Below are 27,779 nucleotides of genomic sequence, written 5' to 3'. Positions count from 1 at the left end.
CTGTGATTAGGCGATGCTAACATCCCTACCGCTAAGCTGTATGAGAAACATCGAAGGCTCGAATAAGACTGCCCATCAAGAGATAAGGACCGAAACTGCCCGTACGTGTGAGCGCTCATCATCATCATCAGTATCATTCTCATCATTTATTAACCCTTAAGGGTCCCTGTTGGGGTATTACATAAGGGGGGAACGCAAACAAAAATAGGCACACAGCAAAGGTCAATATAAATACAACAAGGTAACACAAAACATAAAAAGAAGCAAAGAACGCGCTAGTCATGAACAAGGGCTATAAAACATCGCCGTAGTACCACGAGCATCACATTCGTTGGCGAGAGGTCCGGGCAGCAGTGTGAGAACACAGTGGGTAACAGAAAAGAATAGAAATATGGGGAGAAAAAAAAATTACATGACCATGGATTGAAGCAGAAACAACATGTCGGTACAGAAGGTAATTTAACAACATTGCCCTAAACCTAGTCGCGTCGGTCTCATTAGTGATTGGTTCGGGCAGCAGGTTCCATTGTTCAATTGCGGTCGGGAAGAAAGACTTATTAAAGGTGTTAGTGGAACCCTGAAGTCTTTGGATGCTATTGGAATTAAACAGACGGCGTGATGTACGAATGGGAGGAGTTAAGAGGGAACCACGAAGATAGGAGAAATTGAAATATAACTTATGAAATAAACACAGGCGCGGAACTTTGCGTCCGAGAATTAAAGAAGTGAGGCCAAGTGATGATTTGATTGAGCTTATGCTGGCATGAGAATCGTAGGTTGACGAAATGAAGCGGGCTGCACGGTTCTGAATGGATTCAAGCATGTTAATTAGGTAGGACTGATGGCGACCCCTAATTGCGGATGCACATTCGAGCTTACTGCGAACAAATGTTTCGTATGCCAATTTTCGTATGTTAGGAGGGGAAGTGGAAAGTGATGGTCTAATAAAACCAAGTGTACGTGAAGCGTCGCCCGTGATTTTTGTGATATGGTCTGCCCAAGTGAGTTTGCTATTAATAGTGATGCCAAGGTAACGATAAGATTCTACATGCGATAACTCTTCAGAAGACAAACAGTAAGGGTAAGTCAATTTCGCACGCTTCCTTGAAATTTGAATACAGCTGCACTTCCTAGTATTAAGCTTCATCAACCGCAATGCGCACCAGTTTTCAATTAGCTTTAGATTGTTCTGGAGGGCAATTTAATCATCTTTAGTGATTATACGTCGGTAAATAATGCAGTCGTCAGCGAAGAGGCGGATGATGGTTGAGATATTTGAGGGACGGTCATTCATAAAAATTGAGAAGAGCAGCGGTCCCAACACAGACCCCTGTGTTACACCGGAAGTTACACAAGTAGTATTCGAAGGAAGACCGCCTTATTACGGTGAACTGAGAGCGAGCTGTGAGGAAGTTATGAATCCAGTCTAAAATAAGTGGGTGAAGGTGAAGACATGAAAGTTTGGACATAAGAGGTTGATAAGGGACACTGTCGAGTGCTTTAAAAAAGTCTAGATAGACGACATCAGTTTGGAACAAAGAATCAAGATTTAAGCGAAGGTCCATGGTAAACTCGAATAATTGCGATTCACATGAATAACCACGACGAAAGCGATGTTCATTTCTGAAAAAGAAGGAGTTGAACTTCAGGTAGGACGCAATTTGAGAGTATCTAATATGCTCGAGAAATTTACATGGAATGCAGGTTAACGACCAGAACGAGTTTACGGTACTCTCCATTCGCGGTCCACCCTGGTGACGTCCACTGCCGAAGGTGTCGCGACAGGCGAAGCAGACGAACGCGTTTTCTTCGGGTGACCAGAAAAATGCTGCACGCCCAGAGCGGTACCGCATGGAAGCATTTTTTTTTCTTGCACCCCGTTGCGTAACGTGGTCGTCCTTGCAAGCGCCCACATATCGGCGGCCGTTTTTTTTTCTATCGGTCATATCTTACGGGGGTATACGAGCTTCGGTCGACAACCACGGCGCTGCGTTTCCTTGCACCTCGCGGGAATTTGTTTCGATGACGCAACACTGGTGCCACCGGCGTGGCCTAATGAGCGGCCCTCGGCCGACGTTGCATTCTACGGCGAAATGATTGCGTGCAGGTGGTGTGTGTGCCACATCTTACCGCTGCATATTGTTTGTCCTTCGATCGGTATCCGCTTTGCGTCTTAAAGGAGATTTCAGATAGAAGGTTCTGCATTCACCTCCAGAAATTTGCCCAATAACACTGACCCATAAAACGCCATATGAAGCTGAAGCGACGACGACTTATTTTATTAGGCGTCATTCGCGCTGCAAAACTGCCTAACCAACCATGTTCTTAAAAAAAAAAATAAAACACACACACATCCGTTTATTTCAGGCATATCTATGCTTTCGCAAAAATGATCCCTGCCTGGCCTCCCTCTTCCAGGGAGCCCTCAGCTCTGCGGTTGCCTCAACAATACAGCAAGTGCGAGCCTGCGTTTTCTTTTCAATACTTGACTGGTGGGCAATGAAGCCGGGAGACTCAACATGATATGTCCATGCTGCGGTTCAACACCTTTAAAACATTCAAAACGTGTGAGGAAAGGGCTGTATGTCTGCATTTAACCTCGGAATCAGACTGCGTATTCCTAATTTTACTTCAATATACAGAGGCTAACACTGAGTCTGTACTTTGTTGTGCGTTAAACACGCCGCAGTGTGCTACCGCAGATGCAGCACAAGCTGTTTTAACCAGCGCTTTCTTCTGTTAAAAAATATCACTTAGTTTTCAGTCTCGCATGGCCAGCTGCACCGTATTTTTCCTTTGCAGGCTTACGATTTATGATTATTCCGGAAGAATACGACTGCCATGTATTGCTCGCTCAGTAGTTACGTTTCACATTGTTTCCGGTAGCAAGTGGTCTTATAGAATGGTGCTTGCTTTTCCTGTGTTGATTAGAAAACTCATTATTAGTAGAGGCCGCATTTAATGCTCCAGCCATATAAGGTAGTCTACTATGATAGAAGACAACCTTGAAAAAAAAATTTCCACGTAATGCTTTGCCTAACGTCTGAAGAAATGTGTCCCCATCGGCCCGCCGCTGGTCGATGGAACAACAGATCTCAAGCGACCGTCGCTTCCCAGAATTTGATTTAGTCACTTTCTGTTAACGTTATCCCCAAGACGCGCATTCTCTCAGAACACGCGCATTTGCAGCCACCAAACATGCGGTTTATATCAACTTATAGGCTGTCCGGTGTTAGCGAAGCTCGCACTTTGCTATTAAAGGTTCTGAAAAGGAGTGATTATCGTTAAAAAGCCAGCGATATGATTGGGAAGTGGGCGACAATGAAAATTATGGGGGACACTTAAGCTCCGCCTTTAAGGGTGTGACGCGATAGCGTATAGGCTACCAGCCCACATATAAAGCCTCGCATTTCACCAAGACCTATAAGGTTGCCTGCGTGGCCTAGGGATAACGTGAATGCAAGGGTCGTGGCAGGTTGATTCTGACGTCATCCTCCCATATGAAAGGAGAGGCTCGAGTTGGTGGCTCCTGCCAAACATAACGTCAGGCAACCCTACGTCCACTTATATAATGCTCGGCCAGGCCAGCTGCCAGCGCTAGATTTCTGGGGAGTGGGGCATTTAACGCTATCGAGTTAAATATACACCAACGAAGTATATAAAAATATATATTTTTTAATTTTACATCCATTGCGATCGTCATTAAAGTTAATATGTTACAGGGTTTGCCTCACAACACGACGTGACCATGCACAGGTGTCGCACGAATGGAAACGGCGAACTCATTCGCTGTTTTCGTGCGGTGCATTTCCCACTAACGAAAACCAGATGACCACTTCCTTGGCTTTGGCAAATCAGTGGCCGTGTGGTAGAACATCTGGCTGCAATTCTGGGGGAGCTGAGTTTGATCCCCAGTGAATTTGTGTCACCGGGTACTCACCGGTTTTTCAGTGGGTGCAAGACTATCCCCGACCTGCTGCTCGGCTCTTATCAGTGACATTCTTGTTAAAATGCTCCTGGGTCAAACTGTTGCGCTGAAGCGTCAGTGATTGGTTCCGCCGTCAGACAACTGAAGTCCACTTCATAATATAACGCCCCATTAGCGGTGCTGTGCTTAGATTCACCAGGGCTAGGCCGGGGCCGGGCACCTTCCAAACACCAATGTGCGACACAGAGATAGGTGGGCCCCAACGCCAGTGACTGCTCCTGTACGTATTTTGGTTCGGCCATCATCGGATCTGCGTAATTCTTTCAGCGAGCGTGACGGTATGGTCCAGTACTGCCACGTTGAGCGAGGTGCCACAGAACGCAAGAGCTGCTATTATCAGAACTATATAGCTTCAGCCTCGAGCATTTACACCTGTAGTCGCTGCTGTATACCTGGTCCCGCTGTTGATAACTGGGCACATTATTCGCTCGCTTACAGACATTTCAATGCCACGTTTTCTTTGATGTTCATGCACGAACAAGATCAAGTGCGCGACTGCAGGCGGTCCAATTAGTGGTAGCGTGAGCGTGGTTTTTATACTTGATCCGTATCAATGGGCAGCTTCTCCCCTGCGAAGACGTCGAACCCGAACTGCGTTCTTCGGGCTCTATTCCCACTCATGACACGTACGCTCTGTAGCGCCGAGCACGCACAGTAAACATCACTCGGAATAATTCTTGTTTTGCATACGCACGAAGCTCCTGCGTACCACTACGACAGGACGCGTGAACAGATCGCACCAGCGCACCGTACTGACTGCCGCCTCATTTTTTTTAGGGCGTTTCTCTTCGGTGGCTCAGCGAATCAGCTGGCGCACTGCGAATATAGTATAGATCATAGTTCTGCTGCACTGACTGCTTAACTTTAAAGGGATATTTTTCGCATCATTGCATCACCCAAAGCACGGCTCACTCACTGCGTGTGCGAAATTTCTGCCATGGCATCTGCTAATAGTACGACACTTCGCTGCCCTCCCTATGACGATAGCTCCCGACATGTCTACCAACGTGTGTACTGCACGGCACGGGCTCCTGCTTCCAATTATGCGCACCAATTAAGGCCGACAAGCAATATAAGTCAGAGGAAGTAACCTATGGAATAGTCTCGATAGTAATGTCCAATTTTTACCTATGCTTCGTGCCTTTCGGAAACAACTAAAATATTTTGCAGTTACCTCGCCCTTGTATTTTGTCGTGTTCGCGAATGTTGCTTCAAGTGTTTGAACAAACGTGCTTATTCGATGTCATCACTGTCGTTAGTTCGTACTGCTTTCATTTAATTTGTTAAATAGTTATGCTGTCGAAAGAAGAAATGTTTAGTTTATGTTTGTTAGGACCCTTAAACAAAATTATGTTGGGTTTGCTTTTGTATACTCACTCTTTTGTATAATAATTAAAACTTTCGAACTTCCAAAACTTTCAAACCTAGCGGTCGGATCGGTCTTCATCTGAACGTTCGAGAAACACCCCCTTTCAAACAATAGGGCTGCAAAGAAAACAATGGTGTCTTCTGGAGATGAATGTAGTGAGTGAAAAGATTGTTTACTCCGGGGCTACCGTAACATTGCGCCAAACTGTCCGATCATTTGCCATTTTTATTTCAGCGGGGAATCTGTGTGCCGAAGGGCCCGTCATTATCTCAACGTCTGCCGAAGCTTTCCTTCACTGGGGTGGCTACATGGAAGTGTGTTGCACACAACATACACGCGGGCGGCGTTCAGTAACGAGGATGCGGCGGAAGAGGGGAGGGAAAAGTCTTATATGCGAAGAGGAGTTGCTCGAGCTAACGGGTGGGTTCCGTATTCCAGGTCCCTAATATTCGAGCGGCCTTACGGACATTTTGAATAAAGGCTCGTTGGCCTTGCAGGTTATCACTAGTCAGCAGCGCCTCCAAATACGTCTTTTCCGTCTGTCGACTGTTTGGTTTTGCCCCACAACCCCACAAAATGTGTGCACCAAATGCAGGAAGGCATCAAAGGTTTCGACCAGTGAGGCACTTCGCTGCCCAACCGTCCAGACTTTTATTTCAAACGTACGGCAGACTGAATCCCTATCCGTAACGATACTACAGTACTGGAAGACGCACTTTCCGTCAAAGAAGCAAGGAGCAGGAAAATGGGGCATTATATGGCCCGACAGGTGCGAACGTGTAATAACATCACCGAGAAGATAAGAAAAGAAAAAGTGATTTCCGCCCTGCTATTTCTGGATTTTGTTAGAGCGGGACAATTCGCGATTAGGTGACCGGTAACCCGCCTATATCGCTGACCGGTATCGGCCAGTAAAAAAGCTATATGAACGCAGCCAAGCAAGGCTACGAAATCAAAGCGCGCGCGGTCGCTAAATTACCGTCCCGGAGACTACGATCGCTGCTTCCACAACAAAAACGGCCGATTCAGTCCAATTGGCCCAGCCCTTGTACACGCACCCCAGAAGTGGCCGAGCGGTGGAATTGCGCGCTCAGCCAAGCCAGCGACACACATTTCACGGAGGCCCGCGCAATAGAGCGGGCCGGCCGGCAGTATCGCTGCCATCTCGGTCGATAAGCCGCGCACTGTTTGTCTGCTTTCACAAACAACTAACGCTGGCAGAGCTCCAAAGAAAACTCTCGCGTGTTTTCTGTACTTCTGATCCGACCGAGCGGCTTCGCACGTTGATTAGGTACGCTTTCCGGGCGGTTCATATTTGCGCTGTCACCGAATGGAGGAATACGCCGGGAGCGCTGCGCCGCGTCAGCTCCTTTACCCGACCGCACTTCCCTTCCCGTCCAATTTTTCGGGCAACGGTCATTGTTTGCGTACACGCTCGCGGGCTTTGGAGCGGAACCGGAACTGGAATTGCTTAATCCCCCGCGCTTCTTCGCGTGGTTGCCTGCCGTGTTCTGCAGTCTACGCGCTTGCGAAAGGCGCGGCAGGAGACGAGCACGTCATTTTGCGTCTGTGTTCGCTGTCGCGCAAGGTTAGTTGTGCGGTCTAGGGCTTCGCAACTGGTTACGCTGATTTTGAAATGGTTTCGTTCGCTGTTCGCCGTTTTTTCCCCTCTTCTTTGCGCTCTACCTTTCCCCTGGAACACGCGCTCCTATCTTAACGCGATGCGTCTCAGCAGGCTGCGCCAGTTCCTACTTTCCTTTGGGCTTGCACCACACGATCTCTTCCATTCTACTCTCCTTTTCTCCCGCTGTCTGCCGATTATCAGGGTTCCAGTGGGTGGTTGTTTCGTGGGCGCCGCCTGGCTTGAGGCGCTCCAACGCGAGACCCTGGTACGTTGGCCCTGAAGTTACTTTCGCAGGCGAACACGGTTCTCAGTGGTTTCAGTTTTATTTGCTTTGTACCCGGACACGTGATGCAGGTCCTCCCCTTCAACCCACCTGGCCTGTGCGCCAGCTGGGAGGTCTTAAGAACACATTTCTAAGATCTTGGTCAGTACTACCTGTGACGTGCAGACACCATGTTTTTCCCCATGTCTAAGAATGATGCATCTCGCCCTTTGTTGCTTTCGACCCAACTTTTCTCCTAGTTCGAGCGCAAGAAAACAAGAAAAAAAAATGTTCGAATGTCGGTGTACCAATTAGTGCCTTTTTCATTACAGCACGTATTTACCGTCATCCATCATCATTTACCTCTTAGGGGCAGAGAAGCCCTTACATAACACACAAGCACAGCAATAAAGAAAATGATGAAACAAGGGCAATCATAATTACATAACCGCGCCTGTGCTCGAAGACAACATCATGACGACAAAAGAGCGGATATATTACAGAAATGTCATTAAGGCTATGGCCGCACAATGAAAATTCTCAGGATTTGTTCTAAAGTCAATATTAAAAGCGTGATATGTTTCCGGAAATGTTTCATAATATATGTCCTACCAAAAGCAGCTTTGAGTGTATTTTCTACCGATAATTACTGTCGCAGTTTTTCTCCCACTGTGTGTGTGTGTGTGTGTGTGTGTGTGTGTGTGTGTGTGTGTGTGTGTGTGTGTGTGTGTGTGTGTGTGTGTGTGTGTGTGTGTGTGTGTGTGTGTGTGTGTGTGTGTGTGTGCGCGTGCGTGCGTGCGTGCGTGCGTGCGTGCGTGCGTGAAACGCTATCGCGTCATATACCTTTAACGAGAGATCTTAAGTGTGCCCCTAATTTTTCTGCAGCTTAAAGTTTGAGAATCAGGTTGCAGATTGAGGAGCTATGTTCTAGTCGAGGCTTAACAAAGGCTTTGTAGATAATGTGTTCAGTCCTAGTGTTAGAAACAAGGAAAGACGAACGAATAAAACCCATAGTACAGCTATCCGACGATGATACAGTGCTTATATATGGACTTCCGAAGAAGAGTTAGATGGATCCCCGGCTATCTATATTAAGGAATCGTCATGAGGCCTTCTTCGACAATACTGTAGTTTTATAAACTTAGCAATGTGCTACTCGAAACAATCATGTTCATGTTATGTTTTTATCTTCAGGGCCTAATATTCACCGCTCACAACAACATGAACATAACTAATCCAGGCCATCTTGCTCGCACTCTGATGCCCTTTTTAGTCTAAAAAGACTGGCCCGCATGGAGCGGGTTTTGAATGCGTTAAAGCGACGTATGGCCGTGCCGGCGAACCTTTACTGTCGTGGGCGTTTAGCGCGGCCGCCTCTTAAGCTCGTGATGGTGCGAGTTTGGCGGGTTGGCCATGCAACCTTTGGAATTATCTTTTTCTCGCTCTCTCTTGGCAAACCGCGTTTTGACTTGCGAAAAACAGTTCCATTTAGGCGAGGCTTAATCCCTGACAAAGGTAACTAAACTCTTGAAAAAGGCGAAGCGTGCTACTTTAGCGAAACAGGCTCAGAGTAAAGCAGCGCACGGGCCTGAATCTGAGGCCCGAGTCCAGCCCGAGCCCGACACAAAAGCTCGGATCCGGCCCAGATTCGCTAAATTATCACTCCAGTGGGCCCGGCCCGGCCCGCAAAGCTCGGTGTGAAGCCTAATCCGCGCTCGGACCAGGCCCGGCACCTGCCCGTTGTCGCCGTAAAGCATGAGGCAAATTGCTCGCAGTGAGCAAGACTCCTGCTGCACTAAGAGCTGGATGACAATGATGCTCAAATCGCGGTACCGCTTAAATATTTTTTTTTTTGGCATGAAGGAAGTGAGAGTGAAAAGTGTTCACTGGGTTGGATTTCGGAAGAGCAATCTCGTAAATGCGCAGAGATAGCAAAGAGGGGCTGGAAAGTTCCTAGAGCCAAATGAGAATGATTGCAAGTTCACGAAATAAACTACTTTACATTCCTTCAAGATTTTGTCTGTCATATTTCACGGCCCGTAATATCTGAATGGTAAAGCGTCCTTGCAGCCAGTGGGATTACTTTTTTTGTTTAATGAACACAGTTTCAAGAGATTCCCTAACTGGTTGCCTTTGAACAGACGAGCAAAGCAAAAGGGCTTGAATTTATATCCCGAGGGAACTAAGACGATGAGAGACGCTGTAGTGGTGAAGTGCGGAAATTTCGGCCATCTGGGGTTCTGTAACGTCCACCGACACCGGGCGGCACATGGGTGTGATAGGCTATCTGCTTCAGTCGAAACGAGGTTGCCGTGACACTAACCAAACTCGGGTACCCCGGCTCGAATTCCTGGTGCCTTTCAATCACTGAGCCACCGGAGCGTGAAGTATACGCGATAGCGTGCGTTCGATTGCTTTATCTACTTTGAAATATTGAACTATCGCCCATCGTTGACACGGGCGATAGGCATCACTTGAAAATCTGCACGCAGTGCCTCGGCATTTTTCGTTCTTTGTTCTTCATTTTTTTAGGTTTTGCTGATTTTCTGATTTATTTTAGTAATTTTTATTCTATTGTTATTTACTTTCTCATCCCTTCAATTTTCACAAATAATCACTATATTATGGCTTTACTGTTAAGCACAAAGCACCGATCGCACTTCCATGCACTACCAAGAATTTATCTATCAACAGACCTACCAGTGCGGACAAAAAGTCAACGGAGCTGCTATTTGCTTCTAAAATTGTTCACGCGTTGCATTATTGAAAGTGGCAGTCGCGGTATGCGCGCGCCGGTAGGAGACGCTAGTGCCCTTTCACTTGGACGAATATTGATTTCTTATCTCCAGTGCAGAATACGTGATTTTATATAGAACAGAAAAACATTCTCCGTTTACATATCCGCACCTGTACATTTCTACTGCCACCTTCCGAACACTTCCGACAACACCCGAGGCGAAAGTAGGGAACGGTGACAGCTTTTCGGCGGAACTGCCTGCATATATACGCTCTCGCGCAATAAGTAACGTCTCGTTACATCTTGGGGCGTTGATAAAGAAAGCGGACATCGAAACTGTATGTTCGAGCCCAAGCCCGGTCCGGGCCCGCAACTCTATGCTCGAAACCGGCCCGAGCCCGCCAAGACAGCTCGTGTCCTGGAACCCCGTCCCGAGCCCGTGCAGTGCTGTAGCTGAGAGATTTTGAGAGTTGTAACACCTAGTTTGCACTTTCATTGCGAAAGCAATACTCCGACAGCCAAAGCGAGACTTCGGGTGGCCGCTACCCGAAGTCTCTTCGTAAAAACGTCAGCCTGCCATGACATTTGAATTCACGTTACCCTTATGCCATGGGCAGGAGCTGTCAACTAGGGTCGCTCCTTTCATAGGGGCAGGTGACATCAGAATCAGCCTGCCAGAACCGTTTGCATTCTCGTTACCCCTACGACGCACAGGCACGTCTATGCGGATTGGTTGAGGCGTGACTTTATATGTGGGCTGGTAGCTTACGCTCTCGCGTCATACCCTTAAAAGGACTTAAGTGTCCCCAATAATGTAGCACCTTACACTGATAGGGGGGATATGGGAATAATGTAGCAGGCAGAAGAAACTTCCGCCATTGCTTTCGCAATTCAACTAGGGTTAACGACAGCTAATCCAAAACTAAATTTTTGTGATCTTCTAAAGGTGACTGCTGTAGTCTAATCGGCTAGCTGTCTCATCATTCGCTTTAGGAGTATAAAATGTCAGTTAAGCAGTTCCTGCGGAAGTGCTTGCTCCTAGATACCATTTATGTAAGCTATTTTTTTTTATCGACTTCAAGAAGTAACTCACTAAATAGATATATAAGATTCAATGTGGAAGTGCTACAGCTTCAGCATCCCAATGCACGCCTCAGATAACGAAATGAAATTTTGTTCATAGCGCTACCTCAGACGGGGCTTTGAGTGCACACTGGCCGAGACGTGCACCACGAGCAATCACGCGGAAACTTTCTTTAAGCAGATAAATAAAGTCGCGTAAATCATACATTTGGTACAGACATCCAACAGTTTTTCAAGGTCACTGGAGTCTCCGCAATTTAAAAAACTAGATCTTAGTCTTTGCTGATTAATTCTCCTTGCCCAACGTCAGAAATACCGCAGACTACGGCATTGGAGCCCCGACACACCGTAGTTGGTTTCACTAGGCTAACATTGTTTCTTTGAAACGTTTGATAGCATATTGTTGGTGCACTTAGCTGAAAACGCAATGGTCGCAAAAGAACTAACTTTTGAATACAGTTGGGAAGGCAAGTGATTACCGTAAACAAATCTTAGTAGGAACCCTCCCCCCAACCCATTTTTCTTTAAATGGAAGCTGAAGAGGTTGTTACACTTGAAAATATTGGCCAGGTAGCATTAAGCGGTAGCATCTTTTACTTCTGAAAAGCTTTTTTTTTTTTCACGATTTTCCGCATAGGAATTACGGCATACTCCGATTAAATTGTCCTCATGCTCCGCCCCCCGCAACGCGAGGAGGAACTGGGGAGCTCAATCGGGAGCAACTGGAAACGACGTCATGGTTGCCTCGCGATGAAATCAGCCTGCTTCCTTGCTGCACTTTTGCTAGAACGAACGCTGAGGCAAGAACTTCGTCCACGGGCTATTTTTTGTGTATGGAGTGTCTCTATCAACATGCCTTTAACGAGTGCCCGAGGCAGTGTAGCAAAGCTTTGCGCTCAGCATGCAGTTTCTCTGCGCGGCGCACGGCTGCAAGAACAGAAGTGGTCTTGACAATGCTGCTTCCCATCTCTTTCCCAATGACAAGAAACTTGCAGCACGGTGTACTGAAGCTGTTAAGAGGCAGAACTTCAAGACTTCAAGCCCTCAAGTAACAGTGCGTCTTGCTCCGATCACTTTTGTGACGCGGACTGCCACCGGCGCTTATCACTGACACGGGAGATGGATATCATCGTAAAATCTGCTCGGCGTCGTTTCCTCGGTGTTCTTGGGCAAGGGCGGGTCGTCGCCGCCAAGAGCAGCGTTCGTCAAAAGAAAGAAGCTAGAGGTACACGGTCGCAAATGCGCCGCGTGGGCGTTAGTATTTTGTCAGCGACATGCGGTCGTTCTTTGGAAAATGCGTCTGTATAGCAGCGCTAGCAGCGAGGCAATGCGCCGAAAAGCACTGCCGTGATTTCATTGCTTCGAAGCCCTTCGGCCACTATGCGCGTCCGTGGATAAGCGCGGCAACCGTCTATCCGAGCTCTCGTTTTCCTTCCTTCGTCGCTTCTCTGTGGGAGCTGGAGACTAACATGTACGGAGGCGCGCAAAGATCTTTCGGAGAGCAAATAGGTTTCATAATCGCGAATTTCTCTCAGGAAATACAGCATGCGATCGCAAAAAAAAAAAAAAGAAAAATGATTTTCTGTCAAGCGCCCAGCACCTGCGGCAGCAAAGGTGGTAACGATTACGTCATGATGCCTTCGCCTAACCTCGGGCGGTCACTACGCGCGCCGAACAATCGGCCGCCGCTGCTGCAGATTTCGGCAAAATAAAGAACAAATCTCCGTTTTGGGGTAATTTCAGCGTGATAGTCAAATTTACGAGGCAGCAATCTGAAAACAAAAAAAAAAGAAAACTAAAATTATCTTTGTTCTTTTTTAAACCACCCCAGCTTCGTTTCAAGGAACAGGTGGGCCAACTAAAATATTAAACCATTCTCCATACCTATTGTTATTTGCTGGGCAAAACAAAAACATTGAGCGTGTTGTGCGGTTTACCGGTCGCTTCGAATTGCGTTGGTTTTCTGAGGCGCTGAGGGAGAGCATGCTGATGCCAGAGTCTGACTGTAAGCAAATGTAGTGACAGAAGAAAGAAAAGGGGGCGAGTTGTGACGTTGAGAGTCCCGAATGCGAGTCGAACTTTGGCGCTGAGCGTCCTTGGAAGAAACTCCGGCATCATTCGTTTTTTCTTTCTTTGTCTCTCTCTCCCTCTCTCTTTCCATCTTTCTCCAAGAACGGAATGGGGCGCTCCGGCCTCCATGGAGCTGTCCGCTCGCCTCTAAATCTGCGCCCGCTCCAGGCGTTGGCCGCCTTCACTGCAGCGGCCTACAGCGCTGGGCGTACGCACGTTCTCTCTTCCCACGCTTCGCCTCGCCGTACTCGAGAGGGAGAGGAAAAGGAACGCACGGCGCTTTGCGTCCCTTTGTGCGTGCGCGCGAAATGAGCATTGCGTGAGTATTTATAGATGAAACCGCGAATGCAATCGTCGAACGACCTTCTGCGCGGGCAAGACAACGCGGGAACCCCCTGCGTTGTCCGCTCTCCCTTCTCTTTCCTTCAGCTCAATCTCGCACGTCCAGTTTAGCGCTTGAAGCTGCGGACTCGCGCTCTGGAAGCAAGGGCGACCGCTCTCCCTCAGCTCTTTGTGTGTGTGTGTGTGTGTGTGTGTGTGTGTGTGTGTGTGTGTGTGTGTGTGTGTGTGTGTGTGTGTGTGTGTGTGTGTGTGTGTGCGTGCGTGCGTGCGTGCGTGCGTGCGTGCGTGCGTGTGTGCGTGTGTGTGTGTGTGTGTGTGTGTGTGTGTGTGTGTGTGTGTGTGTGTGTGTGTGTGTGTGTGTGTGTGTGTGTGTGTGTGTGTGTGTGTGTGTGTGTGTGTGTGTGTGTGTGCATGCGCGCACGCGCGTTCGTTCGTTCGTTCGTTCGTTCGTTCGTTCGTTCGTTCGTTCGTGCGTCTCTGTGAATAGCGGCACGGTCGCTCTTCTTAAGCAGCACAGATGAAGAAGAGGAAGAATTGCGTTATTCTCCCCCACTCTCCAGCTCTTAATGCGATTTGGCTCCAGCATTGCAGCGAAAAATGCAAACGGCTTTCTCAACCGCGCCTGTGGTTGTTTTTCGAGCCATTGCGTTAGAGTAGACATGAACCGCAAAGAGAACTACCCAAGACTTCGCTGCGACGTGCAGAAAATAAGGCAAATAAAAACGCAAGAAATCCCGCATCCTTAAATCGCACACAAGCGAGCGGAGCTTTATGGCAGATAATTACATACAACGTTCTTTCAGGTTTGTAATCGGCACTCCGGTTGCCGGTTTCCACGATAACAATTTACGCATGACCACCCATGTACCAAAGTGCTCCAGCTTCTATATGGCCCAGCAAAAATCGCAAAGCACGAGCAGTCTTGTTGTTCTATTGGTGGTTGTCCATATAAGACCTCTACTCGAGCCCGTATAAATATAAGTATCAGCTCCTGAACGAGTGCGATCGCCAGTTATGCAGTTAGTGTGGTCAAACAGAATGATGCTGCGTGTAACTTCCTACGCCTTAGCAATAAGCAAGACGAAGTTGGATCGCCCCGGATTAATCTGCTCTTTCCGCCCCCTCCGAAACCGCTTATGTATTTTAACGCATCCAGAAGCCTAAATCCACGCGTGCACTTATGCCTTCCCTAGTTACCCTTGCCGCACTCAGGAACCGAGCATGCGACCTTCTGCTCGTAAACAGAGAGCATCCGTGGTGAGCACAATCTCAATGGTAAGTAGTTATAACAGTTCGAAGAAATTTGGTTTCGTTTCGTTTATGGAGTTTAACATCCCAAAGCGACTCAGGCTATTAGACGTCGTAGTGGAGGGCTCCGGAAATTTAAACCACATGGGATTGTTTAACGCGCACTTGCGTCGCAGAGCACGCGGGTGCCTTGCTTTTCGTCACCACCGAAAAACGGCCTCCGAGGCCGGGATCCCATCCCGCATCCTTGGGCCCAGAAGTCGAGCACCCTAACCACTGCGCCACAGCAGTGGGTTAGTTGGAGGAAGTGTAGTACATGCTGAAAAATGGCAACAATAAGTCGCCCATTCAGCGTGTACGATTTAAAATGGCAGATTTTCGAATATATCATCTTTATTGGTTTGCGGATACATTTCTAATGCAATGGAAGTGTTAACTGAGGATTAAGTTATATCCATTTACGCGAGACAGTCCAAATAGTGACGCCAAAGTCACGAAACTACCGCCGCTGGCTCTGTGGAACAGCTTCATTAACTATTGAGCCTATGAGATCGGAAGCGGGTTTCAATCTGCACAGTCCGAAAGACGCTTGGACCTGAGAGTACACGCTTGTTGCTCGTTTTATAATACACTGAGTCACACTGCCGGAACGCGTACTGTAAGACTATGCAAAATTGATAGCAACATCTAATAAGCAGATTATCTTTAAAGAAACTATGTCCCTCGATTCTGAAAGTCGAGAAAACGTGGGTCGTTTTAAATATCTAATCTAGCACTGGGCTGTTGATCGCGGTAGTTTTTGTGTCAGAGCTATGCATGGTGCGCTCCGAGCTAGCTACCTCCATGACAGCACCTTCTACAGCAATCAGCTAATCGGGGCGAGGACGTGAAATTATATACGCCTTTCCGTCGTGTGTGGCGTAAGACACCGGATGAATTCGGAGCCGCGTTTCGATGGGCGCAAAATAAAAAGAAAGCAAGCCTGTCTGGTTCACGATGTGAGTACCGTTAAAGGGGGTCGTAGGCCAAGATTATGAGCAGCTCTACTCTATGGCGCACTTTCTTCGTTTTCTGGCTCCTTGCTTCTGTTCTTCCTCGGCTTCTTAGAAAAATTTTGCGAATACTTTTTTCCATCATGTTTTTCAGGTGTACACAGAATGATGTGACAGGCACTGCGCTACTGCTTTCCCCGAAACCATTTTCTTTCATTTTCTTTTTTTTTTTTTCATCACGACACGATTAAGGTGTCTACGAAGAGTGAGAAAAGTACTGGGCCGCTCCACATGGGCAATTCTTTTAGTCTACCCGGTTCAGATCTCTCCTCTTCTGAAGTCGCAGATGTCACGAAAATACAAGTGCGTCCACTGGGCCTCCTCGCCAATAATGGCTATCGGCTAAAAAGCATACCGACAGGACGAAGACGCACGACCGTCTAGCTTAGCTGTCAGCATGCACCTTGCAGTTCCAGTTTCACCCATAGCACCGTGTCTTTTGATGCGGTATCTTTGCCTTGGTAAAAGAGGCTGGGGTCAATTTTTTTGTTTACTCAGAAAGAGGGGGGGGGGGGGGGGGGGGATTCAAAGGCTGCGAAATGATTGCCCTTTATTCTTTTAGGACGATGAGCAAAGACTATGATTTTTCTTTCTTTGTTGTCGCCGTTATGATCTCGTTTTACATTCTCGACTTCGACGTGCATTGCAGCGGCTTTCCTTCTAAAAGCTTGTTGCAAATGCACACTTTTATTGCATCTCCAGAAAATTTCAGTATCCGGTAGCAAAAAACTTTCAGAGCGCTATCTCTCATTGGCTCAGTACTCAGTTTTGCTCCGTCTTCGGCGTCAGCAGCTTCACGTACGACGTCCCTCGGTTGGAAGGTGTAAAGTACACAGTGGAAAATCCACCCCTCCTCCCCTCTTCCCCGACAGAGGAGCACTTGAAAAGCGCGAAACAGGAAATCGAAAGAGGGTGGCAAGCAAGGGGTGGCCAGTAGCTCGTGCGATTGTACTCAGAACGGGAGTGACCGACCGGAAGGGGGCAGCCACGGGAAGACTCGGACGGAAAAAGGAAGTTGTGGAGACAGCGGAGCAGTCCGTGTATCAAAAAATAAATAAATAAATAAAAAATAAAAAAAAATAAAAACATGGAGGATACCCAAGCAAATTTTCGAAATAATTTCACTTTAGATCATAGAGTTTCTTACTCTTACCTAGAGGGAAAGCTGTGTTGCCATCTATGGGAGTTTATATGAAGTTTCCAGACGACCAATTCCGCCCCCATGGGCGCTCAAAGCATCATGGGCCGGAGAGCTACTGAGTGCAGACCTACAACTTTTGGCCATAACTAATGCAAAGGTAAACGTTGTTCTACCGTAAATAATGTCCTAACATTGAATATTGTGACTATAAATTGCAACAAGAGAGAGAAACAGCATGTCAGTGTGAGATTTATCGAATATAAGCGATGGCTCTTTCTCCTATTCGCTTAGTTTTGAGCAGCACAAATACTGATATTTTGCACGTAATAGACGCACTTTGAAAAGAAAAAACGTTTTGAAAATATTTATGGTTGTGCAATTACTTAAGGAAGTTTTTAATCGCATTTCGGGAAACAGAAACTTTTTATTGGCGACGTCTGCTTTTGTGCCTTCGCTACGATGGCTTTTGCGGTCTATGTACACCCCTCCAGTGATGATGATGATGAAAAAGAAACATCATAGTAACGCCACTCTATGCACCCGAGAAAAGCAGACTGTCCCGCATCAAGTAGCACACCGGCCCATGATTCTTAGCGCGCCCCTGGTGGCTGAAGTGCAGCGCACTCAGCTTTCCCTATAGTTAGTGTAAGAAACTCATGTTTCAGGTTATCATTGCAGTCCTGGGCAAGTCCAGATTTCCCTCGGCTCCCTGACATTGAGAGGAAAAATATTGTCTGCGTAACCTCCACGGTTATATCCCAGCTAACGCTTTAAGATTCGCATTAGAGACCTGCAATCGACCAATGTTTTGCTTTTATTTTTAAACCGTTCGAAGTCACGTTCTTTGGAAAATGCCGTATTGGCGGTGTTCTGAGCGCAAAATTACGAACCAGGTTCCATTTGGGAACTGACATAACTAAACACTAATTGGTCGGCGAGATCTATGACGTCACAAGAATGCATGACGTTACCGAGTGGACAGAACCTGCCTACTCCCACTTTTCCCTTGAGATGGGAGAGTGCGGGGGAAATCGAACCACCCGGCACTCTGGCCGAGTCTGGCTCGCTAGCTCGCTCATAAGCCTTAGTTAAAGAGGGTACTATAAATTATATCTCTGTCGGGCGGTATTTCAAGATGGCAATACATTGCGCCTTTATCTTTACGTTAAGACAGAAGGCAGGCCGCCATATTTCTAGATCCCTTGTTAGGCGCGCATTGGTTCTGTCCCGGCCAACGTCACTCACACATCAACTTAGTATCAATAGATTTTATAACGTCTTAGACCAACTTGAAGACGTCAAAGTTGTCAAATACGTCGAAATCCAGTGGCGTCCCCTTCACTCCTAGAGCAAGACTGAGGCTTGGACGAAGGATAAAAACGCAATATCCGCGGCAGGCGCCAACACCGTAGCATATGGAGCGGCTATTAGCTTTCTGTCCAAACATACGCGCAAAACCGAAATGCAAGCTCACTGAAGACCGCTTGCCGCCGGCAGCAACGCTTCGGGCCTCCTGTCACAAACTGCACTGGCCGCTCGGTCCGAGCACGCCCGCACTCCGCCGTGTCCAGCGTCGTTGGCGGGCGCTCCACATACCGCTGGCCGGCCGCCACCGGGCGCGCGATCTGCGCGCCTGATTTTGAGGCTGAGCGGTAGCGTATTGCGTGGTGCCAGAAGCTTCCTGCCCTCTCCTGCCTCTCTGTCTGTCCCTGTTTGCCACTGACGTGTTTGCTTTCGTTTTGTTGGCCGGACCTCTAAATTTCAGTGGCTGCTCTGATGCGACGAGGATGGCTCAGTTCTTCTACGATGTGGTTTTGACCCCAGGCCTATTTGGAGCACAAGGAGCAGACAGAAGCTCGTTAAGTTCATTTATCTTCCTGACGGCTTCTTTGGCACATTCTGCAGAATCCGTTCAGCGAACGAACTCAGATATTCTGGATGAGTCAGCCATTAGAGCCCCCGTAATAAACATAACACTTAGCTAAATTTAAACAAGAAACTTTCTACCTCTAAACGACAATGCCGTTTCGTGCGCAGCACGTGACCGTAATTAGACTTCATTTTATATTTTGCGAGTGTGCAGGGAGCCGGGGTTGTGACGACACTTCCATGTCTTCTACTCCTGGAAGCAAGAGAGTAACAGACCTCTGCTACTTGCGCTACCGCCGAGCCCGAAATCACGGCCACATCTTGCAGTGCTTCAACCTGACAGCGTACCCGATGGACGATAAACTGGCTGTACCTGCTGATAGCCCCAAGTGCCAGGGCATCATTTTGCCAGATGATGACGCGATTCGCCGAGTCCGGCTATGATGATTCTCTACCCGCCACTCACTGTGTTACTCCGCCTCTATACCTCGCAGAGCCCGGCTAACGTGCCACCAGACGTATATCTATAATAGCATAGCCGTGGCAGACTGTTCGGCAAGTCTTATGTCCCGTAGAGGTTGTGGTGCATACGTAAAAAAACAATCTGCCTGCCGCTGGAGACGAAAGGCTAGGCAGCCCGCGCATGTACTGTGCGATGTCAATGCACGTTAAAAAATCCCGGGAGGTCCAAATTACTACGGAGCCCTCCTCTACGTCGTCCCTATCGCTTTGAGGCGTTAAAGCTCTAAACGAAACATAAATATAATTTTCGTACTGGGTGTGATCATGTGTAATGTGCCAGGCACTGCGCTTGAGGACACGCTTATATTTTCTAAAGTTTAAAGGTACTGATAATCACTATATTTTGACCTCGTCATATTCCCGTAACATGTAACTCTAGAAAGGAAATGTCTGCATTCTAATTCGTGATGGGCCAGTTTTGGCGTCAAAGTCGGTTGTGCATAAGGCGGTACGAGTTGGGCAATGTTATTTTTATTTATTTTTAAACACCCACCCTCGCAGCAGGGCAGCTGTCTCACCCTTTTTGTTACCTTGTTCCACAGCTCTCCGAGAAGCCGAAGTGTTCTCGCCCCTGAAGAGATGGCACATATTCACAGTGGGGGATTGACCAGGGTTTGGTGTAGACACAAGCAATAATTTATTCATCCTGGCGTAGCTTGTACCGTGCATACATTTTAAGTTTGTAATCAATGTTGGTGAACATTGTTTCGAAAAAATATTAGGGGAGGGAAAATATAGCAGGAAAAATATTCATGTAAATAAAAAGTGAAACAATATAATAATTGCAGGCAAGCGCTGACGAAGAAATGTTTAAGTCGCATTTCTATACTTATGAAAAAGTAACACACTGGCGTAAGCGCCTGCCCTTTTACTGTTGGTCACACCAAAGGAGATGAAAATGAAAATTGGGGGGGGGGGGGGGTAAAGGGAAACCAAATCAAGCGATATGTATTTCCAAATTATTTCTTCTCCGGAGTGCATACCTCCGGCTGGATAGGATGTAAGGATCTATAGTTTCGGCGTCACCGCATGACGCACAAAGGTTCGACGGCGTGGCTCAGAACGACATAAGCAAATATTGAGGCATGGAAATCCGCCGCTCAAGGGTGTCATGGAGACCTCGCATTGCATTGACCTTCAAGACCGTACAACTCGAGGAAATTTTGTAAATGTTCGATGTCCGCTGTAGCAACGATGTGATCATGGCTCTCTGGAAGTACAGTAGTTGGAAACGTTCAAAACGGAACATGGTCAACAAAATAAGAATTGACCACTATATTTAAAGTGATGAAGCAATACCGCGGATTCTACTGAAAACGCACTTCTTGTACGTGGACATCGTGATTGAACGATTCGCTCCAAAGGCGTGTCCTCGAGCTATCAAGCGCCGTTAAAACGAAGAAGCAGCCCGAGAGTATGTTTGAGATAGAAATATTACAGGATTTTTTTTGTAGGGCCGAACCAGTTGTAAGAAATTCAGCAATAAATATTTGCTTGTAATCTAGGACTCGGACAGAGTGTCTCCAATAGTTCCTGGAAATATATACCTATTGCTGCTTTTTCGCTACTTCGAGAGGCATCTGGGAAAATAGTTACGTATCGCGGGCATTGTAACAGATAATCTCGTAGTAGGCTGTTTATCACGCTGGTAGACAGGTGTTTTGCAGTGTCAGTGGACATCAGCTACTAGTCAAAGAAAGTGAAGGAGTAGCCTCAACATTGCTCACGCATTGCAGAGGCCTAAACGACCCTAAAATTTTAGGCAACGAGGACTGAATAAAAAAAAAAAGAAAATAATTTGCTTGTACTGGGTGGTCAGTGCTTATCAAGAAACAAAGCCGGTTGAATTACAGAAATCGGAGAAGCCATTCCAGACAGAAGGTCAAGTGGTCGTAGAAAGTGGCGCATGGTGAGAAGCTGAAATCAAGTGTTAAAGCATCTCGCATGGTCTTCTAAATAGCGTGCGACATTTGCAGCTGAGTTTGGCAAACTGAGACATAGCCGTAGAGCAGGCCTCTCCAAAAGCAACCAAAATTGAACTTTGTATCTAGGATTATCAAATAGATCTTTTTCGTTGGCGGTTTCATTATTTTCCCCTTCCAGCGTCAAGTGGATAACGGAAATAACCTAAACATCTACCAACTTGGCCGCTGATGCTATCCATCGTTATAAATACACGACTTATCTTATTTACAATACAAGCCCACTTAGAGTGGGCTAAGGTTACTGTCGAGAAGTGTTGTGAGCTCCAATAGAAGGCAGTGTTCTCCGTCAAAAACGTGTTCGTCTCCGTCTGCAACTTCCGATTCCCTATCTGCATCTATGCTTGGACGCAGCAACGGAATATAATACGCTCTGTTGTTCAAAGTTTTCTGCTGACCACAAAATGCCGGCCTACATAATATTTCCATATTTTTTTTCTATTATTAACAACTCCAAAAGTAATGTTCACGATGCCCATTTTCCTCATGAGCAATCTTTTTAAACGAAAGAAGGTTTTCTTGCTTTGTTTTTCGTGTTGCGGTTCGATTTCTTTTTTCATTTATACCTTTCAAATAAAGTGGCAGTCACCGCCTAGTTACGGACTTCTTCTTGCAAGTATGCTCCATTTAGATGCAAAGGCAACAGCAACAACACCACCACCTGTACCAGGTGCCATAGACATAACATTGACTGCCTCTTCCAGCGTTCAAGGTACAGGTGCCGACGTTTCAGTGCTCACTGACGTCTACCAGAGAGCCGCTTGTCATTCTGTTTGCATAAAACACGTCTATTTTGCATTAGACTTGATATTAAAAGGTGGGGTGCAGGTTATCTGGTCTAATGCCTTTTAGCATCGGCATTACTCGATTCATTTGTGGCTCAAGATAACACGTCCGTGGGCTCATGTTCATAGCATTCAGAGGCCTATGAGCAGCATGTAAAGTAAGCTTAACTTGACTTCATGAAACTGATTATTTCTTATGTGCGTGCTTTAGCGGAAGGAATATGTTGACTCCTTGTATACCAATTCATGTGTTTGCCTGAAAACGTTTAATACTACACTAGCAATTTACGTGAAATCTGATGAAAGACATTTTTTGTACATTAAAATACATTTCGAGTAACCTCATCAGTAATGTATAATTCCTCTGGGGTAGCTCAAAGAGCTTCGAGGGAAGAAGAGAAAGACGAAGAAGGCTAAGAAGGCAGCCATCTTTCTCTCTCCTCGGACTGCTCAAACGTCGATCGGCTAAGTATTGGGTTGCTGGTCCTGGTTTTGTCTTTCCCCATTGCGCCTTTGCGCCTTATGTTTTCTGTTGGCTAACGCACGCGGTGACATTGGTGATTTAAAGTAATGTCGACGCAGTCCCCCGGCCAAGGGCGCTCCCCTTGGTCGGCTTTTCTTCTGCCTAATAATCTGACCTTGGAAGCTTTTCAGAGCTCCGGTGTCCGCAACATCCCTGTGGCGCTCATTCCTATAAGGATTAAAATGAACATCCCAGGGGCTGTTGGAGCTGCCCTTCAGGAAGCCACTTTCGTCTACGAAGGAATAGCTGAGGTACGCCAATTTGGTCGCGGCGGGATTTTGTGCCGTTCACCAGACCTGACATGTGTAAAGGATCTTCTAAACTGCTCTACATTTGCATCTCATCCGGTAAGCAGTTTCATTCCTTCGCTTCTGGCCTGCATAGGTCTGGTCCGGGTTGTTGATTCCTTCTTAAATCCAGAAGAAACCCTTGACCTCCGCGGCAGTTGTTGTTGCTGTCTATCGCTGTAGCCGGAAGGTAAATAATGTTCGTGTGCCGACAGAATCGATAATTGCTCCTTTTGCGGGTACAGTCTGTCCAGCAGAGATTAAAGCGTGGCCTTTGATATTCCGTGTGGATCCCCTTCCATCAAAGCCTCTGCAGCGCAACAACTGCTGCCGTTATGGCTCCGCTGCTAGTGATTGCAAGTCCTCTTTGCGATGTTTCAAATGCGGCGATGCCCATAAATCGAATTTATGCTCAGATCAAAATGTCAAATGCTGTCTTTGCGGTGGAATTCACTCTGCAAGTTCTTTGAACTGTCCTTCTAGGGCTCATGAAATGCAAATTCTGGACATAATTGACCGAAAACGCTGCTCGCGGCGTGAGGCAATACAAGAAATTAAAGAGCTAGCTCAAGGTTATGCAGGTGTGTCAGCCCGTTCTGGAGCCACATTAAATTCCCCGCTGACCAGAGCCATAGTAACTGCTATGGAAGCGACCATGACCAAAATGGGATTGTGACAACTATGACATAGTGCATATCCAACTTCTGACAACTCAGATTACTCAGGCTGTGCAAACTGCTACGGTCGTTCCCTCGACAACTGTGCCTTCATTAACAGCGCAGCACTCCTTAGCTACAATGTCTTGCTCGCAAGATGAATCTTATTGCGCATCGCCTACGCAAAACTCTGGCAAGTTAGACGAGGCTCATGATGCAGAGATGGTGGAGACAGATACGCGAATCTTAAAGCGCAGTGGATCCCCAATGTCTAACCAGTCATCACCTCGTCCTTAGGCAAAATGAAAAAAGCAACAGCTCAGCTGTAAACCAAAGGATACCATCTTGGGGAAGGCTGTTGATGCTGCCCGGATTACACAACCGTAGGAGCGTTAAGGGTTCTTCAGTGGCACTGTACACCTCTTCTTTCAGGTACTACAGATTTAGTTTATCTTTCTTTGAAAGAGAATCCAGTCATAATTGTTTTGCAAGAAACTTGGCTTACATCTGAAAAACATTTTCATTTGCAAAATTATCTATCATTCCGAAAAGATCGGCAGTCAAGAGGTGGTGAGTTACTAATTCTAGTTTCTTTAACATTTTGTCATAGGGCTAAGATTTCAATATTCCACTTTAGAGTCTGAATGACTGGTTTTAGATTTTAAAATTGTAAAGTTCAGTTACATTAGTGAATGTTTATTTCCCTCATGGTGTTCAGAACACCAGATCGCTAGACCACTTACTAGTTAATTGTCAAAATTCGGTTATTTTGGTTGGAGACTCTAATTCTCGCCATGTTTCGTAGGGTTACAACACGGATCCCTGCGGCAAGCGTCTGTGGGATCGGCTTTCAAATATTAACCTTTATTGCATGAATTCTGGTTTACCTACTTTAGTACGTGCCCACAGTCAATCTGTGATAGATTTAACTTTCTCCAGTCCTGGTGTTTCTATACTCAATTGGTCGACAGTTGATGGTGGCACCTCTAGCGACCATATGACTATTGTTTTTGATGTTAACTGCCGCTTAACTCCGCTGACCTCTCCGTTGAGGTCATATGTTAATTCCAAATTTCTGTATACACAGGTCTGGTTTGGCGCTTACTTCCGTCTGCGAATTATGTGTGGAACCGGAAACAATTTATCATTTCTTGCTGTTTTGCCGCCGTTTTACAATGATGAGAAAACGGTATTTGGAGAAGCCGTTTCAACAGCTGGGTCTAAATTTGAGCAGCCAGATCTTATTATCGTTCGGTGTCACCATGCCTGGGTACAGCCACAGGTCTGTTTTTAGCGCCATTCAGAACTTTCTATTGAATCAAAACGTTTGCCTTGCTAATATGCTTTGAAAATTTTAATCTGTAAATACAAATCTCAGTGTTCTACTACTGCGTGCGTTATCAATTCTCCTTTTTATTTTGGTTTTTTATATTTTACGTTCCTTCCCTATTCCCTAGAAATAATTTATTTCTTTTTTTTTGCGATGTAATTATACATCTCAACAACAAATATCTGTGCACCCGAATTCTCGGCCAATCTCCTTGTATGGGTATGTGCCATCAAATTAGAGGAGAACAACAACAACAGCTACATGCCTTGCTTTCAGAGAAGACCACAACCCTTTAAACGGGGTAGGAACAAGGCGTTTCTTTTTTGGTGGTCGTGTCTTGTGGTGCCTTGCAACTGTCCTAACTCAATTTCATTTCGGTTTTTTGCTTCTCCCTTCTCAAGGTTTACATACCGGTGGAACCAGAGCTGTTGTTCTAATTTGTTCCGCTAGGGAAACTCCACCTGGTCCGCCTACCTGTCCTGGGAAGCTGCATCTTGACACTTTATCCTGCAACGGAGCGGAGAGCATCCTTGTTGCTCCGGTGTCATCAGGTGGGGCCGCCATTCGGCTCACCATCCGAGTCCATACAGGTGGAGCCTCAACCTGGCACCCCTCTCTACATGAGGACCCTGAATGTCGATGCTGATCATCAGACCACGCAGGAGTCATTGGTTCACCAAACGGGCACTGCCGTCAGACTTGGTCGGTGAGTGTCTTTAACCTGCCGCATCTTGCTACAGCTAAAACTTTCACCCGCGCAGTCAACTTTCGACGGAGCCCGTCTGACACTTCAGAAGGTGACACTGCATTCACACCTGCAGTCAGGTAGTTGGTAATATGAAAACGACAACAGAGATTGTTGTCCCGCTTACAGCAACGTCGTTACCTTCAGATTTTGCAGAGGGGCCTGTCATTTTTAGCTTAGAAACACTTGCATCTACTTCATTGTGACAAAGCTTCCAAATCAAGTTTTCGTTGATAACGTGGGAGTACTTTCATGGACTTAGAAGTGCTTCGGCCAGCGTAAAGGAGTGTTGTCTTTTGGCTGGCAACTGTGCGGCATATTTCCATAGTGGCACGGGCAGAGGCACATTAGTTTTTTTTTTTTTTTTTTTACTTTGGGCCTGCCTTACCATAATGTAAGTCCTACGCAGTAATCCGCGATACGTTAGTGGTGCGGGAGGAGTCTGTCTTTTGACTCAATCTTACTCTATGTTCTACGCAGGATAAGTAAGTACAGTTCAAGAATATTGATATAGCACCGTCGTTACCACTCAGCAGCTAATGCTTACATGAAAGACAGGGTATATGACGACTCCATTGCGTCATCAGGACAGACTGCTGTTGTGTATCCTAGGTTTTCGGAAGTGCTTAGTAGAGAGTGTCACTACAAATATTTAATTTGTATTCTATCCGGTAGCGGAGGTGTACTTTTCGACTCGTATCGAAAAAAAAATGTTATCGCCCGCCCCAGACAGTGAGTGAAGCACTTTTGTTCCGCTGGAAGCTTCCAGCAGGTGAGACATATTGCAGAAAGACTGTCATAGTTTTATACCATTCGCCGCCGAATTCTGCACAGCAGCCGCAATCACTTGTATTACTAATATTTCTTAATGGTGCGTCGGGGTGATGCAGTGCGCGTGGTTAACATGTCCGACTGCTGTGCCGGAGTACCCGGGCTCGAATCTGACTGCCGGCGGAAGCTTTTCGATGGAGGCGAAAAGCAAGGCGCCCGTGTGCTGTGCGATGTCAGTGCACGTTAAAGAACCCCAGGTCGTTGAAATTTTCGGAGTCCTCCCCTGCGGCGTCTCTCATAGCCTGAATTGCTTTGGGATGTTAAACCATAAAAACCAAAACTGAAAACCCAACCTATTCCCTACCTTTACGAATAACAGTACAAAACTATCACTAGTGTGAAATATCGGAGCGCCAGCGGCGGCACTGCGGTACGGTGTTAATCTGTGTACTTGAGCTATTGCTGTTAAAGACGGAACTCCAATCCTCACTAAAAGGTCCCAGCACAAATTCAGTATGTTAACTCTATGAGTGTCAAATTATACATATTTATTTATTTATTTACTTATTTGTATTTGCCTCAGAGCTGGGTCGGGCATTACAGAGCGGAGTAGAATAGACAAAATTTGAGGAATCAGAGAAAAAGCACAGGCAAATACATAATAGTACAAATAGAAAAAAATAAGCAGAGCAAAGTGATTATTTAGGAAAATTATAATGTGCACTAAGAGCATTTTTAAACAATTTCTTTTTTTTTTTCATGTACAAATTCTACCGCCCAAGGAAGGTAGTTCCAATAAATATTTTAACGTGGGAGGAATGAATTGCAAAAAGCGTTTGTGTGATGTGTTGAGGATCTAATTTTATGACGATGGTGATGTGTAAGAGGGATGCTGAATGAAATGGGCGTGAAGTGTAGCATGATACTATATTTTATGCAGCGGACATTGTCGAATTATCGGGCGTCTCAGTAAGAGATCAGTGACATGTAAGGTGTTTTTCACGTTAGTTGTGCTGGCATTTAACTAGCAGGTCGATTCTGAATAGCTTCGACTTAGGTTATTAGTATATAATGGCCAGCATCCAATAACAAGGCTTCAAATTCAAGTTTGGAATGGATGAATGTTTTGTAAATTTGAAGTTGAAGCCGAAGGGACGAAGGAATGTTAGAAAAATTACGTTACCAATGGTCCAGCGAGCGCTTAGCATTATTAGTTATATAGTTGATATGCGTTTCCCATGATAGATTATAAGAGATAAAGATACCCAAATATTTGAAGGCTGTTACCTGTTCTAGCGGATAGTTCTGTAGGTGATAAGATGAAACCTGAGAATTAGTAAACACACATGTATTACCTTACAGTTTGCAGGGCTAAATTTCATTAACCACGCTT

The sequence above is a fragment of the Amblyomma maculatum genome, chromosome 7 (assembly GCF_055883805.1).
Source record: "Amblyomma maculatum isolate TAMU_Amacu chromosome 7, ASM5588380v1, whole genome shotgun sequence".
NCBI lineage: Eukaryota > Metazoa > Arthropoda > Arachnida > Ixodida > Ixodidae > Amblyomma > Amblyomma maculatum.
The sequence above is the reverse complement of the archived record's forward strand: the minus strand, read 5'-3'. Positions refer to the sequence as shown.